Here is a 15963-nt window from a genome sequence, read left to right on the forward strand (position 1 = left end):
TTGCAGCAATGGCATACACTTCCGGTGCATATTTTCATCTTGGACTCATACAAGATTTTTAATTGGGACCTTATTGAAAAGGTACAGTTTTTTTTAGGTGACAGTAGTCAGCCAAAACGGATCGTTGGACCATAACTACGTGAGTTTAAGGTTCCTCTTTGTTTACTTAAACATCACACAAAGTACTTCGAATATGCAGAAAAATATAAAAGGCATATTAAGCCACATTTTGTTTATCTGAAATGCTTTCATTGTTTGGGGATTGGAGTATAAAAATAGATCTCTCAACGAATATACTTAATGACTTCTGAGAAAATTTCACGCTTTCTGTTTTTCCAGAAAATTCGGAAGTGTTGCACAACACATCGAGTTGATTTATTTGTCCCTTTCACGTTTATTTAATTTTTTTGCGTTCCCATATTGTTTTTCTTACACTTTTGTGATTCCTATATAAAACGCATTTCCAGAGAAAATCATTTCTATACTCATCTCTCAAAATCGATTTGTGTAATTATACCAAGTATCTCGTTCGCTGAGTGCCCTTCTTTTCTGATTGTGTGCAGCTATCTTAGAAAAACATAAATTGTCCTTAGTGTGAGCATATTTCTTTACCAATCACACGCATTCAGACACAGTCTCGACATTGACCCTCAGGCATATCGGATAGCCGTTGTGGTTGCTTTTCTAGTGAACTGTCATTAGATTTGTCTTAGAGATGTTCAACCATTCGATTCGTTCTGTTGTTACAAATCTAATATTTGTTTTACTTTGACAGCGAGCTCTACTCCCAGACTAGCTCGACCCAACAAAATACTCGGAATTTTGCTCAACAAAGTTATTCGCAACTTTTTCTGCCACTTGAGTGAGCAAACTTTATGGGTCGTTCGTTACAAAAATGTAGCTTTAAATGTTCTTAAATTGGGCGTCTGTTTAATTCGATTCACATATATTACATGAAACATAAAATAAAATACTTAAATTTTTCCAAGTTAATCACCAACTTTTCAAAACTGCGCCATAGTCGGTCATTACTTATTTTATTTCGCCTCACATGTGTCAGTAAAAGCGCTAACTTTTCCACATATGGACATAAGAACGTACATACATGTATGTTTGACCACTAAAACGTGTGACAGCCCCGCAAAACTTAGAAATCCCAGTCCCAGACACATGCCATAAGCTACAGAAAGTTATCAACTTTGTTTGAATGAATGGGCATAGAGTGTGTGAGGAAATGTTTAATATTTGTCAACGAACATTTAAAACTAACTGCTGCAGGACTGGGGCGAGCTCTGAGCGCAGAGCCAAAAATAACGCGCAATGTCAACTTCAAAATTGAAACCATCGCGGAATTGCACGTCAATTAAAGCCAAAAGCAAAAGCAAAAGTCCATGACAACCAACAAACCAAGCGTTAAGCCGGCTGGCAAGGGCGCATTAAGAAGGAGAACTAGAGTGTGGAAGCTCGACTAGCTTTCAGATGGAACAAATGCGTGGTGGTGGACAAGTCAGAGCATCATCAACATAAATCCGAATTAACTTTTCCTGCGAAGAACAACAGCAATAGCAACTACAACAGCACGTGGTTAAACTAGAAACATTTGTCTCGTTGTTGTCTGAGAGAGAGAAATGAGAAAGGGGACAGACTGAATGGTGTAGAGATGAACATCAAACGAGACACAAACAATGGCAAATGTTGCAATATAAGTTGGACAACGGAACGTATGTGTAATGCCGAAATGACTGCAACAATATGGACAGTGCCAGTCATAATGTTGGAATTGTTATTGTTGCTATCCAGCTATAACTTGTCAGTTGCCGCTGCTGCTGCTGCCTCAAGGATACAGTTGAGCATCCCTTTAGAAAATTTACAAGAAAAAAATATACTGTTGACTTGGTATTCAAGAGATTTAGTTAGTGATCACAGTCAATCAATATACATATGTAATAAGTTGGACAAGTTTTATATTATTTTACAAGTTTTCAGCAATGTTTGGAAGGAATTTTTGATGACTTACGGCACAGAATCGGAGAATCTTCAAAAGAAGAAGAACCAATAACTAACGACCGGACATGGTCGTTCTTAACTTTTGCAGAATGAAGAAGGTTGAGAGTTTTCAATTTCTTTGCGGTTCTTAAGTGTGCAGTTAACTTATAGATACGTTATACGTTATATCAGATACGTTTTCCTTTACATTAATTCGTTGATTATTCAATTGTCAATTCATTAAAATGTTTCGTGAAATATGTTTGTTGCTGGACTTTTTTAAGAATATGAAGACTAGCTAAGGCTTGGTCTTTTTTTCTTGAACTTATCTAAAAATTGTATACATAGAATGTTATAGCTTGAAGTAGTAGCTTATAAGTAATGTTAAGTATTCGAAAATGAGCTTCATTTATAGAAAAAGGAAAAATCATAATGACCATGACAAGAGATTGAAATGGCTGACTTTTTCCTTTCATTGCATTGATCAATCAAAGCTCTGTACATATAGTTGCTATAGTTGTAAATGAATGAAAACTGATTGATAATTATTATTGCAAATTGCTCTTAAAGAACTTCAACTGTGGATGTGTGTGTGAGCTGTAAGAGATATATGGCATTGGAAATTGAGGTACTTCTTGCATTCTCAACGGCGTCATTGCGCAAATCACGTGCGACAGAGCAATTTATGTGTGAAAAGCGCGTTCAGTGCATTGGGCATTGCAGAATTTTGAGGACGCGAACTCGCACGCTAGTATCAATTGAAAGATATTTTGGCACGTGCCTCAACAGCAGTATGGGTATTAGCAGTAACGGGAGCCATGATATAGTGATGTGTTAACGATATGGCCACAAAACATGCAAGAAGAGAATATTAGCTGGAGGAACTCAAAATAGGAATGACAGTGTCGTCAACGTCAACTTGAATGAGCTGGCAGCCAATGTAAAGCAATACATCATCATCCTCTCCATGTACATCCGCAACTGCATTGTGGCCCCTTCATGGCAACAACAATAGCAACAACAACAACAACAAGAGCAGCAATAACAATAACGAGCAAGCCAAGGCAAGCCAAGGCAAAACACAAGACACAACCAGCTGAATTGTGAAATGAGCGGGTCGAGCTGGGAAGCTCTCGACTGCTGGGATCCTGAGATATCATCATCAGGTTTGATGACGACTGAGGCTGACTGTGCGAACAGGAATGAATTTAGCTTGTAAACAAGAAGCATAAAAAGCGCACGAACAACTCAAGCGGCATTTGCAGGGCATGGTGCCTGGCTACGCCATTTTGTAACGATGGCGTCGTCATCGTCGTCATCCTCGTCGTCATCTCATCTTGTTGAAATTGTATGTGTGTGTGTGTGACATTGTCGAGTGCTGTTTGTGTAGTGCCTGCTTAACGGCCAATGCAGCCGAAAATTTCAGCAGCAACCGCAAAATGCAGCAGTATAAGGGCCATGCCAAAAAATCTTTTTCGCTCCCCTTTCCTTTCCTGTACTCTCTTGAGTTTTCTACACATTTCGTCGCGGCCGTCAAATTGCTTGCACCTGCAGGGAAATGGCCAAATTCCGAGTTTTGCACAAAGCGCCATAAAAGCGTTTGCACATATGTACGTACTATATGTCTATATATATACGAGGGTCTCCTTGTTCTTGGTATTGTTGTCATTCGCTGTTGTTGCCACTTTGTGATGATCAGCTAGAAGTATCATTAACATGCTATGACTGTGCCGGCCATAACAGGCTACAGGATTTAAATGACATTTCTGGTGAAGTTTTGTGGCATATTGCATCAGAAACAGGAGTGGAAGTCTTAAAATCTAAGCATATTATGGCAGCATTGCTGTTTGCCATGATTTGAAAAGCAGCACAAAATATGACTTAATATTCAATGCGCATAATAAACAAATAATATTTGTTATATCGTAATTAGTTGACTTGCTTTTGTGCCGACTTTATGACTTTGGAAAGCACAATAATAGAGAGTGTGCATTATTAGATTAAATAGATTTGTGGCCAATACAATGGGATGAAATCATATACGCACTAATATTTGAATTGTTTTCATTTCATTTCGTGATTTAATCAACATTTGTCATGCTGTCCGAGCTTGTCCGACATCAAAATGTATTGCAAAATTGTTGCATTCATTTAGGTAAATACTACACATAAATTCTACCTTGATTCAATAAAATTTGCTGGCTATTTGCGAGTACATTTTTGATATAAAATTGGTGCTCTTTTGGAGCGAATGGTTTTTGTGCTATTTTCATCATCAATTAAATTTTTAATGCGACCAACTTATGGGTGTTCATGAAAGTTGAATGAAATGTGCCTTTTTGTTTTTATTTTCCACATTTTCTTGGGCAGAGCTTTTAGCAATATTTTCAGAATTTATGTGAAGCGTTCACAAAACTGACTAACCAAATTTGCTAAGCCAACTAAGTGGGTCGCATGCAAATTGCATTACCTTGCCAACGCCTTTTCCTCCCCTTTTTCGGCATACACCGCCGCTTAGCCTGGTTAGCAAAGCACTTTAAGTGTTGTTAATTAATTCTGACAAACATTGTGTAAATATTTAACAAATTCTAAAAACGGAAAAGGCTGCAGCCGTGTAATTATGTGTGCGCGTGTGCGCCTGTGTGTTTGGTCTTTTGTGAGCCAAGTTGAAATGACGCCTTGAAGTATGCAAGCAAAAATATGCGTGCGCACACATAATGAAACGTGGCATGTACGTGCCTCCTACGCGGGCATGTGTGTGTCTGTGTGTGTGTGTGAGCTTTGTATTTTTAGAAATCGATTTTCACGCGCTCCAAATTACAACGCACACAGACACAGAGAAGAAGGGAGAGACACACACGAACACACAAAACTACTAAAAATAATTAACTTGTCTCCCATAGACATTTGAGTAAACACACTAGTGTGCGTCAAATGCAGAACATGCCATATCCACAATACACAAATACAATTAAAGATAAGGAAAGCTACTATGGCGTCTTACCGCTGCCCCCTCCCAATGCACACGTGCAGCCAAGCAAGACAACTAGCAAGCACTTCCGGTTTCGCTTAATGCCCCTACACCCCAAAAAAGTAGACTACGCAAACAGCTCAGTTGCTGGCACGGGCGCGTGACGACTAAGGCCATTTGGCCAAGACTGATGGGTGGGAGGCGGTCGGGCGTATGGTTGCCCGCTTGGGTTGTATTGGGAAATGTCTGTCAATGGCACACCATTGGATGTTGTTGCTATTTCTCTGTTATTGTTATAGCTCGTTAAAATTAATTGACTTAAATCAATTTCTGACTTTGACGTATTGTGCACATTTGCCGGCTTCCATTGCTCGTTGCTCGACTGCGATTTCGACTGCCCGTTTACGAAATGGTTTTCATAACTAATACGCCACATTGGATTGACTGCCATCCACATTGGCTCCCTCTTCTACAACTTTTTCCTTTTGATGTGCGTCGTCCATTTTTATTGGCCTCCCAATGTTGTATGTAAAAGCAATGTGCTGGCAATTTTGTACTTATTTCATCTGCCCTGGCATTGCACGCAAATTGTTACATTTCCGAATTGTAGATACCTTTCGCTTAAAGGTATTTGTGTATTCAGGTCTATAGGAATGTGTGCTTATCTTTAGTTGTGTTTCTACAAAGAAAACTTATCAAACATGCAGTTTGAAAAACCGGTTAATGAGAAAAATATTTCCAATTGTTCGATGATGGAGCATTTTATTTATTATTTATTTATTATCTTATTTAGCTAGAACTTGATTTTTAAAACAATTTTGTAGAATTTTTTGTGATCTGTACTCGTAAGAAAAAAATAAGTCGTACACAAATAAGTCAGAGTATAATTTTATATTTTACTTGTGTAACCAAAATATTCTTTACATTGATTATAAATTTCGATTATCGTAGAAGTTTTTAAATTATCTGCCTAAAAAAGGCGCTCTATGTAATTGTTTTGTATTACATGAAAAACCATTCATAGTAGTCCATACTAATTTTCTTTTTGTCTTGAATGAAAGTATATAACTAATTTATTAGTTTTCCCATTTATGAGTGCATTGAAAATTGTTATAATGGATTGTGTACTACAAATTTTAAAAACCAATGTACCAGACTTCGTTGCTTCTTTGCTAAAATGTACATACTTGTACTCTTTATATTATTATTTATTATTTAACTTTATTTGTTAGTGTCCAGATAAAATAAAAATTAGCTATTAATTAGAAGTTTTTATTTGCGGTGAAGTTGATTACATTTTTTAAAATATCAGCTTAAAAAAGCCCCATGTTTGATTGATTTTTGCTTTGGATTATTAATGATTTATGCTTTTAATTAAATTCTTTAAATGCTGTTAAGTTTCCATTAAAATGGTAAAATAAAATGATCTATAACATAGCCTAGACAACAATATCAATATGTGAATTTACTTTTACTTTTTCAAAACCCACGTACATAAGAACAGACCATAAAACACCGTTCCTTCAACAACAGAGAACATTTCAGCTGAACTTTTCTAAAGTGTATACGGAATTCAGCAAAAGAAACTTACAGCGATTTTCACTTTGTTTATATTTTATTACCACAGCTTTTTACGTTGTCGACATAATCGTTGCTTTGCGACCTCGTGGGTGTGTGTGCTACAAAAATATGTCTTATTAAAATATTTCATGCATAATTTAATTCACCCGCATTTTGGTGTTGCACAAACGTTAGGCAAGGAGCGTTGATATATTTATTTTGGCCTGGGAGCAAGTTTGCAATTTACTGCCGACTTCAACTACAGTCTTCGTAGCATTTTGTTTGTTTCGATGCTGCCGTCGCTGCTGTTGCTGTTGCCTAAAATTCCAGACAGCGTCTGTTGCAGCTTGTACCTTCTATATACTGGGGGCATAGCTCGGTGACTACAAGGCAGCATATCCGTTGCACAAACACACACAAACGGAGGAGAGTGGGTTGGAGATATATTGCCGTCATATCCTGAGTTGCCGTTGCATCTGTGGCACGAAGATTAAGTGTTTCCACGCGCGCATCGTTCAGTTACTCGGCACGAAACAAGATTTCGTATACGCCACGTTGTCGCCCTTAAGACGGAGCTTTAGCCTGTGCCTCAATGCGTCTATGACTCGGGTTTAGTTGCTGACCTCGCTGGCCACGCGTGTGTGTGTGTGTGTTTTTTCCGTTTCCTTTTCGACATTGGACTTTCTTTTCTTTCTGCTTTCATTTTGCTGTATTTTAAATGTGTTTTGAAAGTGTTTCGAAAATTGCCATTGATTAGTTGGCATTATTATTTCCTGTTCACCCGTGTATTTCATTCTGTCGAGTTGGCTTTGGCTTTCAGCTGTGTAAACAATTTCATATCGTTCGGCAATCAAATATGTAGTTATTAATGCACTCTATGCGCAAGAGTTATTTAACAATATTTATTTTGCAATTTATACTCAACGTTGATCACGGATAAAACAAATACGTGTGTTTCTCGATATTTATAGTTTGCTTTAGCTCACTTAATAAATTACGTGCTTAGTCTGCATTTGTGGATGCATAAAAATAATGAATGCTAGGACTTTAATAAAACTTCTTGTTTACGATATTATATATTTTCCCCATTTTAACTTTATAATTTATTATTTAAGATTGTATAAGGTTTTTACTTAAAGCTAAGCATTGATTTGATACTGAACTTATTTTTTTTTATAACAAGAAGACAAGTATTAACTTTATTGTCTTGGTTTTCTATCCACTTTACTTCTTTTGCTCAAATGAGCCTTGAAGTATATTAATTGAATATTTTGCCCTTTAATATTGTGGGTACAATACTTTGGCCGCCGAAACTGGTTCCAACTTGCAAAGAATGAAAATGTTATCTGCTTCAAGCAATAAGAACTGATTCTGTTTCCATCATAAGCAATGTATAGTATATTACAGAATTGTTAAAGTACACTTTCTATATCCATTATATTTTGTTGTGAACCAATAGTATCACAATTCATGGTAATCGCAAGCGCAAATGTTTTTGCAACAAATGATGCCAGAAAGATAAAATAATACATGACTGCCATCTTATATTTAACGAAGGTTTAGCGAAGTCATAGCATCATCATCAACTAAGTACTTATCAACTAGTCAGAAACTACATTGCAAGATAAGCAAAATACTTACAGTTGGTAGCATGAGTTTACTCGTTTATCATTGACATAGCATAACGATTTCTTTTTGACTTGCTCCCCAAAAGCAAAAACCAAAATAAGAAAAATTGAGTCGACTTTTACTTAACAAAAATCAATAGGCATGGCCATAATGGAAAGGGTGCAGCCTCGAAATGTATGCTATATAGTATTATTGCATGCACCAAGCCGAACACTCGCACATACCATTCGTAAAATATGAGAAGGCCATAGCCTGACTACTTTGCTGGTTGCTTGGTAAGTAGCTAAGTGGAATGTGAGCAAACAAAATCACGCCGCAGACGCAATAAAAGCAACAGAATTGTAACATAAACAACATAAAAAGTGAAACAGAGCAGAACACCAAGCCAGGGCTACAGTTTGGGGTGAAAGGGCCAGCTAAGCGGGGGGAGGTTTGACTCTAGGAATATGCGATAGGCACAAGAACAACATTGGCATGGATACATTGATTATACAAAAGCCACAAAAATGTTTGGAGAAGGCGGCAATATTTTGCCTGCTGTTGCTGCTGCTGCTTCTGCTGTTACGATTATGGGGTCGAAGTTTATACAAGTATGTGTGTGTGTGTGCGTGTGTATGTTTGTGTGTGCATGACACACAAAATCGCTTAACCCTGATTGTGCAGCGTTAGTCGATGCGACTAACAGCATTCATATTTTTCATTATTTCCTTTAACTCGTTGCTGTAGCTTGTCGTTTCGATTACATTTTTGGTTATTGCTTGCTGAAGGCAATGTTTGCCTTTGCAGTGTATGGCACCATCATTATTTAAACAAATTGCCATAATGCGATTACATTTTTAGCTATGGCTGCTCATGTCACAAAATATTTCATAAAAACTAATGAGGAAATACTCAAGATTTTGAAACTAATAGAAAATAATATTGAACCTATTGCTTTTTATTTATTAAATGAAGGTTCCTAACTTTGTGTTGTTTAATATAATAGTATTGCTGACTTGAAATGTATATTATAAATTAATGCAGTAGTATGTCTGATAAAGGCTAAAATATAATAAAAGAATTTAACAAAGTTGTATTATGTTTAGTTTTTTAATTAGATTTGCTAATGATGTTAGTTTAAAGGAAATTATATTTTGAATGCAACAAATTTTCTCTAAAAACTACATGTTATTGTGGTATTACAAATACAACAAAATGCAATCAATTTCATTTTGTTTTTATGATGTCGTGATTTTGTTTAGTTTACATTTTTAATTAGTGAAATATTTAATTCGCATCAATGCTGCCCATCATTTAACCCCCCATTCATCAGTGAAACATTAACATTTTATAGGCATACTTTGCACACATCAATTAAAGTGCCATTTTATTTAAATAGTTACAACAAATTCAACCAGCATAGTAGCACGTTTTAAGCAATTCGAAACGCACATAGTTATGGGTTCAGCCAACTTTAGAGATATATATTTGTGTAATGCCTTTGCTAGTCAATTGAAGGAATAAAGCTCACCCATTCAGCGTTGGCAAAACGATGCACTTCTAGGGTTAAGTGCAGCACTTGGACTTTACACACTCACACACACACACACACACTCACAACAAAGCGTAGTCAGCTCTATGCTAGGCATCTATCTGTGGGCACAGGCAGCTGAACTGCAGCTAAAAATTTTGTTGCATACTCGAAGGCGCTGCCATTTACGTTTTTTCTGTCGTTTTAGTGGCAATAAAAGTTTTTATCGCTTTAAATGAAATTTTGTGCTTCCGCAATGTGGGTTTTTGTCTTATTTTTTCCGTTTTCTTGTTATTGTTGTTTGTGCAGCTCTGTTTATTATTGCACTTGTGTCTGTCTGTCTATGAGTGTGACTGTGTTCTCTGCCAGTTTGTCTGTTTGTGGGCGTTTGGTACATGGGCGATTCTCGTATATAACAATATGTGTATGCCTGTGCCACTGTTTTTTAGCTACAATTGTAATTAAAATTGTTAAAGTTAAGCAACCGCTCAGGCTCCAAAGTTGTAGGTTTATGTGTTTGTGGAGGTGGAAGTGCGAGTATACATGACTATTAAATTAAGTTAATTTAAGTGCAGCTGAATGCAAATGAGATTATGTGCAGCGGCTTAAAGCTACTAATGCTTCATTCAAATGTAAAATACTTATATTTGAATAATTGTATGTATTTAGGTAATTCGATTAATTAATTTGCATGTTTAGCTTGTCAACAATATTAGCTCATAACGATTTTAATTAAAAACTAAAGAGACACCCAATTTACACACGTCGGCCACACGAATAAAATCAATATTCGAAATTGATGTCAATTAGCTCGGTCCGTTGGCTTCTGGCCCCGCCCTAATGACAATATTTTGCCTCATTAAACATTCGCGAGGCGGCAAAAATTGTTCGGTGGCAGCAGCGACTCCGTGGCAGCGGCAACAGTAACAGCCGCACGTGAAGCCAATTAAATTAGCGTAAAAATTGCAGATAAAAACGTTCGGCACACTCAAGCGTTTAAACTATGTTGCAGTTGCGAGACTATGTGCGCATAAAAATAAAATTTGTTACATGTTTCAAGCAGTTGCATGGCAGCAAAAGTTACGAGCCGTGGCAAGTTAATTAAACGCCAGACATTGCCAGCAACAACAAAAGTGGTTTAAACTGCAGCAGCAAGTGCAGAGCCCAAAGAGAACACCATAAAACCGCCAACAGTGTTGTCAACTGTTAGCCAAAGAGAAGCTCTGCTTGGCTTTGACATGTGGCCAGACCTGTGACAACAGCAGCTGGAGCTTCGTGCAACCCCACTCGCAACCAGCCACATGGCCAGAGAAACGTGAAAACTTGATAGGCACCGTTGACCGCAGTTGGCAGTCTATGCCTCTATGGCGAACATTGCGGTTAAAGTGCGCAGAGCCTGGCTTCAGAATTGTTATACATATTTAATTTGACTTCGACATCACACAATGACTGGATCGTCAAACACTGCTGACAGTTGCCCAAGATAATTGTGATTGTTTGAAGCTGAGAGAAAGAAAGGGTTATATAAGATTATTTGTTAATTCGATTCGGTAGTCAGTTTTCGCTTGAGAGCTATTATTCCAGATAAGTATATATTACAACGTTATTTAATTCTCATTCAAATAGGAACAAATGTAAGTTTGATATACAATAGGTGCTTGTGTTTTTAAAAATTACACATTTTCCATTTGTTAAAAATCATTTCAAATAAACTTTTACAATTTAATGTATTATGTATGTAGTATTAGTGCATTGTATTTATAAAGTTTTGATGTAGAAGTCCATTGTATTCATTAATTATATTGTAATTCTCCCTGAAATTTATCATCTTTTTTAAGAAGAGATATCAGTACCTTAAAGATTATAATTGATACATTGTACTATAATATTACTCATACGCAACATTGCCGCGCTCCTGAATTAAAAATACCTGCACCAAAGTACGTAGTTAAAATATTATTTTATACAAAATTAGTTCAATTGTAAATACATTATAAACGAGTACACCTTTTCAACATACTCTGCAATTATGTATGTTTAAAAATAAACGGGTATAAATAAATGGGTATAAACGTATTAAATTCAAATTTATTGCCACTTTTTCTTGCATTTTTTTCTTACTCAACAGTTCTTTAACTAACCAACTTTAACTAAATCCCATATATATTTTAAAGAATGAGAAATAATAAAAACTTTTGCTGTAATTTTTCTTGAACTTTTAATTAAAATAATGAATCACACAGCATTTTGCTGCTTCTTTTTTCATTACAATATTCCGCAGGGGCTTACATGCATAGCCACATACTTATGTAATATATGTATGTATGTATGTATGTATATAATATAACTAAATGCCCAAATCTACTTTTGTTTTTACGACTATATTGGCTGTCTACAGTGCTCGCCATAAATAAGCAGCGAGCAGCTTCATGCATTTTTATGACTGTCATTTTATGTGCAAATATTTGAAGCTTATTTTATTTTACTTTAATGCGGGAAATTCGATATGTTGTTGGAGAAAGAAAAGGCACAACACTTTCACTTTGTGCCCATTTAAGGTCGTGAAAGCGACAACAATAAATAAGCGACTTATTTATGCCCCTACACGCACACACACACACACACATTCCACCCGCTACATACATTAGAATGTGTGTGCGTATGTGTACACATACATACTTGTCAATAATAAGTATTTGGGTTAGTAATGCCATTTACGACAGCGACATAAAAAATAAGTCAAAAAAATCTAGAGAAAAAACATTGTCTTTGTTGGTTAGTGGGGGCATGTTTGAGTGTGCGACTGTGTGTGAGTTTGTGTGTGTTTTCATGTGTGTGTGTGGAACAAATCCGTCTCCAATGTAAGCTTGCGACGATGGTCGTCAAAGGCCTGCATACCTATGTATCTTGGTGTTGAAAAAGAAAAAAAAACAGTGAAAAAAGTGCCCGTACATTTAACTAACTGTGCATAATTCATAATTTAATTAAGAACTCAGCGAAATGAGAGAAAAGTTACACTAGGGATGACGCGCTTGGCATAGACTGTGTGTGGTATGTACTTGTTTGTATACGAGTGTGTGTGTGTATGTGTGTGTGTGTGTGTGTGTGTATGCCAAGAAGCCCTGCTACAGCATTACCCTTGTTGGCTCTGCATTGGGTCTCGTCTTACTCGGGTTTGTAGAAAGTTGAACGCAGGTGAGCTGCTGGTATTTGCATATTAGACAGCTTGTATTTGTATATCTGTGGGTGTTGGTGTGTAGCATGTGCAAAGAGAATAAAGCGCTCGAGCCACACCACGAGCTTAGTCAAGCCAAGCGTCAAGGAAATTTGCTCACCCGTGTTGAGATTTTTCAACATAATGTGGAGGTGGCGGCGTGGTTGAGAGGCGAACGATATTCTCTGCATGAAATCCCATAACTAGGCATCTTAATGTGTTCAACTGATAAGGTTCGTAATGGACGCGCTTATCAAAAGACTTTATATTAAAAAAGGGAGCCGGTACTTGAGCAAACAAATTGCTGATAACAGCCCAATAGCTGCATATAAATCATACATTTTATTTGTCAAGTCAAACAGCTAGTGCTTGGTAATAAATCATATCAATCAATAGCAGAAAGGTATTATCAAATAAATCAAATTAATTATTTTATAAAGTCTTGTTCCACTTAGAAAGTGTGTTGGGTTCCCAATGTATTATCTTATCTTTCATTCTTTCTGTCTTGTTACAACTGTTTTTTTACTTATTACAAAAGCTTATGAATATGAACTTAACTTTGGCTTTTTAATGAGCTGTTCCGCCTGTTAAGCTATTAATAGGCGCGATTATCAAAGCACTTTCAATTAAAAGTAGCGGCAAGTACTTAAGCCATTACATTACTGATAACAGGCTGGTATTTACTGTGTAATTGGTAGCCATGTTATAAAAAATAAATCATATATTTTATTTGCTCAAGTCAAGCATCAAGTGCCTAACCTTAAGTAGGTAGGTAGGTATTATTTAGTTGATCAACTCCCACGCCACTTCAAAAGTATTGAAAGGTTGTTATCATTTCTTTCTATAATTTATATAATATAAATAAAAATATAATTGCTATAATATGTTTGCGATCAACTTTTGTTACTCATCAAGAAAGCTTAAAATAATTAATTTTAATTAATTAGTTTTGTGCAGAACAACGTAAGCCATAAGGTCCGTATTCAATGTATTTAAACAATAAATTCTCAGTTATGGCCACTTCCTGTATTAATTATATGATTAATTTATGACATTTTGAGGCACGGAACCTCTCACAACTACTCGTATCTTATCTAAAGATTGCGTTTCGTTTGTTCGCGCGCAATGCTCAAAGTAAAGTTTATATAATTGCAAATAGACTGCAGGTAACATTTATTAATGGTGTGATAAATCAGAAGAGCTCGTAATAAAATATGGTTAATTGTATAACGAACAGTCCATGACTATCTTATCTAAGTTTTGAGTTTTCTTTGATTTCGCGCCAAGTTCAAAGCTAAATTTGTATTTGTTTTATGCCATTAGATAATCGAACGAGCTTGTAAAATTTGTCATTTTTTTTATATCAATTTGGTAGTCTAATAGCCAGATTGGAGGTGGAATTAGAAAATTACTTGGTTTCATGTTGATAAAACAGATTATTTAGCCTTCAATTAATATGGTTTTTAAATAATCATATCATAAATCAGCATCATAAATTGAACAAAAATAAATTTGCCACGCGTAGGCATTTTTAATTAATTTTAATGATTAAGATTTGTTCTATGTATAGCTTTTTATAATTATGCATGACTAATGACCTCATTTTTGTAGTGCTATATATAGCAGTAGTATGAATGCTTTTACGTATACAGCGTATTATTTTCTCTTCCATCCATGCCTTAAAGCACATTTTATTGCGTTTTTTGTAGCAATTTGAGTGACCAACAAAGTATGTCTAATATCTGTCTCCAACTGCCAGAAGCCCACCTTTTTCGTTTTATGCGTAAATGTCAACGAAACCCAAACTAAATTAGTTATTTGGGGCAGTGGAGGGCACTGAGGTATGCGCCTTAAATTTGAATTCATGTGAATTAGGCAACAGTCGGGACAACAGCGTGAATGTCAACAATAAATAAGGCTGTATGGCGACGGGGATGGTCGCATATACGTACGGGTATCTGGGTATTGTGTTAAAGAATTTTGCGCCGCGTTTGAAACTGTCTGAGGGTAGGCCTGTGTGTGTGTGTGTGTTTGTGTGTGCGTAAATGCGCGACAAAGTTGAAATGCGAATGTTTTATGTTGTGGCGCAATGGTGGCGGCGGCACCACCAACAACAATAAAACAGGAGCGGCTTGTCGTTGACGAAGGAAGCGGAAACTTCAAAGCGCACACACTTGGCTTTATGAAGCTGTCGCCGGGTCGGCGGCTTCCCATTGTCTGCGTGACGACGATGCCGGCGACTGCAGAATCTGTAGTATACCTACAGGCGTGCAGAGTCGGGTCATAGCCATGGCAAGAGAGCCACTCAACAAACACCACTTTGCATATGTTTTCTGACAACTCAATGGGGCTCCTATATGTCACATCCAGAAGGTTCTTTACTGCATATGTAACAAAATATTTGCAAAAAACAACGAACATGAACTTTTTTATAAGATGCTTGTTAGAAGTTTTGTTATTAAAGTTATTAAAGTTAATCGAGAACTTTTTTTTTTTCTCATTTTCGAGTGATAACTTAGAGCAAACTATTGATAAATTCAATGGACTGAACTTAATCGGGCTTTTAGGACTAGGGTGGGCTTCTGTGGAAGAGGTGAGCGTTTAGTTAAGGCCTTGATTTATATCCTTTTTATCCTTTTCAGCATAACTGCAAAGCCATTCCTATATTTTCTAGTGTATCGCTATGATATTATTCAAGAGAAAAGTGAGCCATTTCTTCACGCCGAAAGTTCAGCAGGAAACTGTGCAAGGTTTTTTGAAGCTACTCATATCTTTAGCAGTCGCTCTCATCTCAAGGCTTTTTTCACTCTTCACCTTCGACTTATGTAGAATTTTTTCACTTAATGACTCCCTTTCGGAAAACACTTGTTTTAGTTAATATATAAATGAGGTGTGAAGCAATATTTATCTGTTTTCTGGCATATTTATCAGCATACTTTTGACGACTAGTGTATGCGACACTTCTGAATTGAGCTTAGCTTTGGGGCTGTTGCTCATTGTTGTTGTTGTTGGTGTCAGCCTGGCTCATTTCATTTTGAATGTTGCCGCTGCCTCTTGTTATTAATTCACTGTGCGCAGTTTTCTTCATATTTT

The 15963-nt window shown here is 36.5% G+C and overlaps 2 protein-coding genes across 3 annotated transcripts in view; one reads left to right on the forward strand and one right to left on the reverse strand.

Annotated features, from left to right (window-relative positions):
* LOC115631213 (protein eyes shut) overlaps positions 1–15963 on the reverse strand; it is an 84929-nt gene that overhangs the window by 63659 nt on the left and 5307 nt on the right. The window lies entirely within an intron of this gene.
* LOC115631214 (MKRN2 opposite strand protein) overlaps positions 1–15963 on the forward strand; it is an 86929-nt gene that overhangs the window by 61936 nt on the left and 9030 nt on the right. The window lies entirely within an intron of this gene.

Source organism: Scaptodrosophila lebanonensis, unplaced genomic scaffold, assembly GCF_003285725.1.
Source record: "Scaptodrosophila lebanonensis strain 11010-0011.00,11010-0021.00 unplaced genomic scaffold, SlebRS2 tig00001412-arrow-pilon, whole genome shotgun sequence".
Classification (NCBI taxonomy): Eukaryota; Metazoa; Arthropoda; class Insecta; order Diptera; family Drosophilidae; genus Scaptodrosophila; species Scaptodrosophila lebanonensis.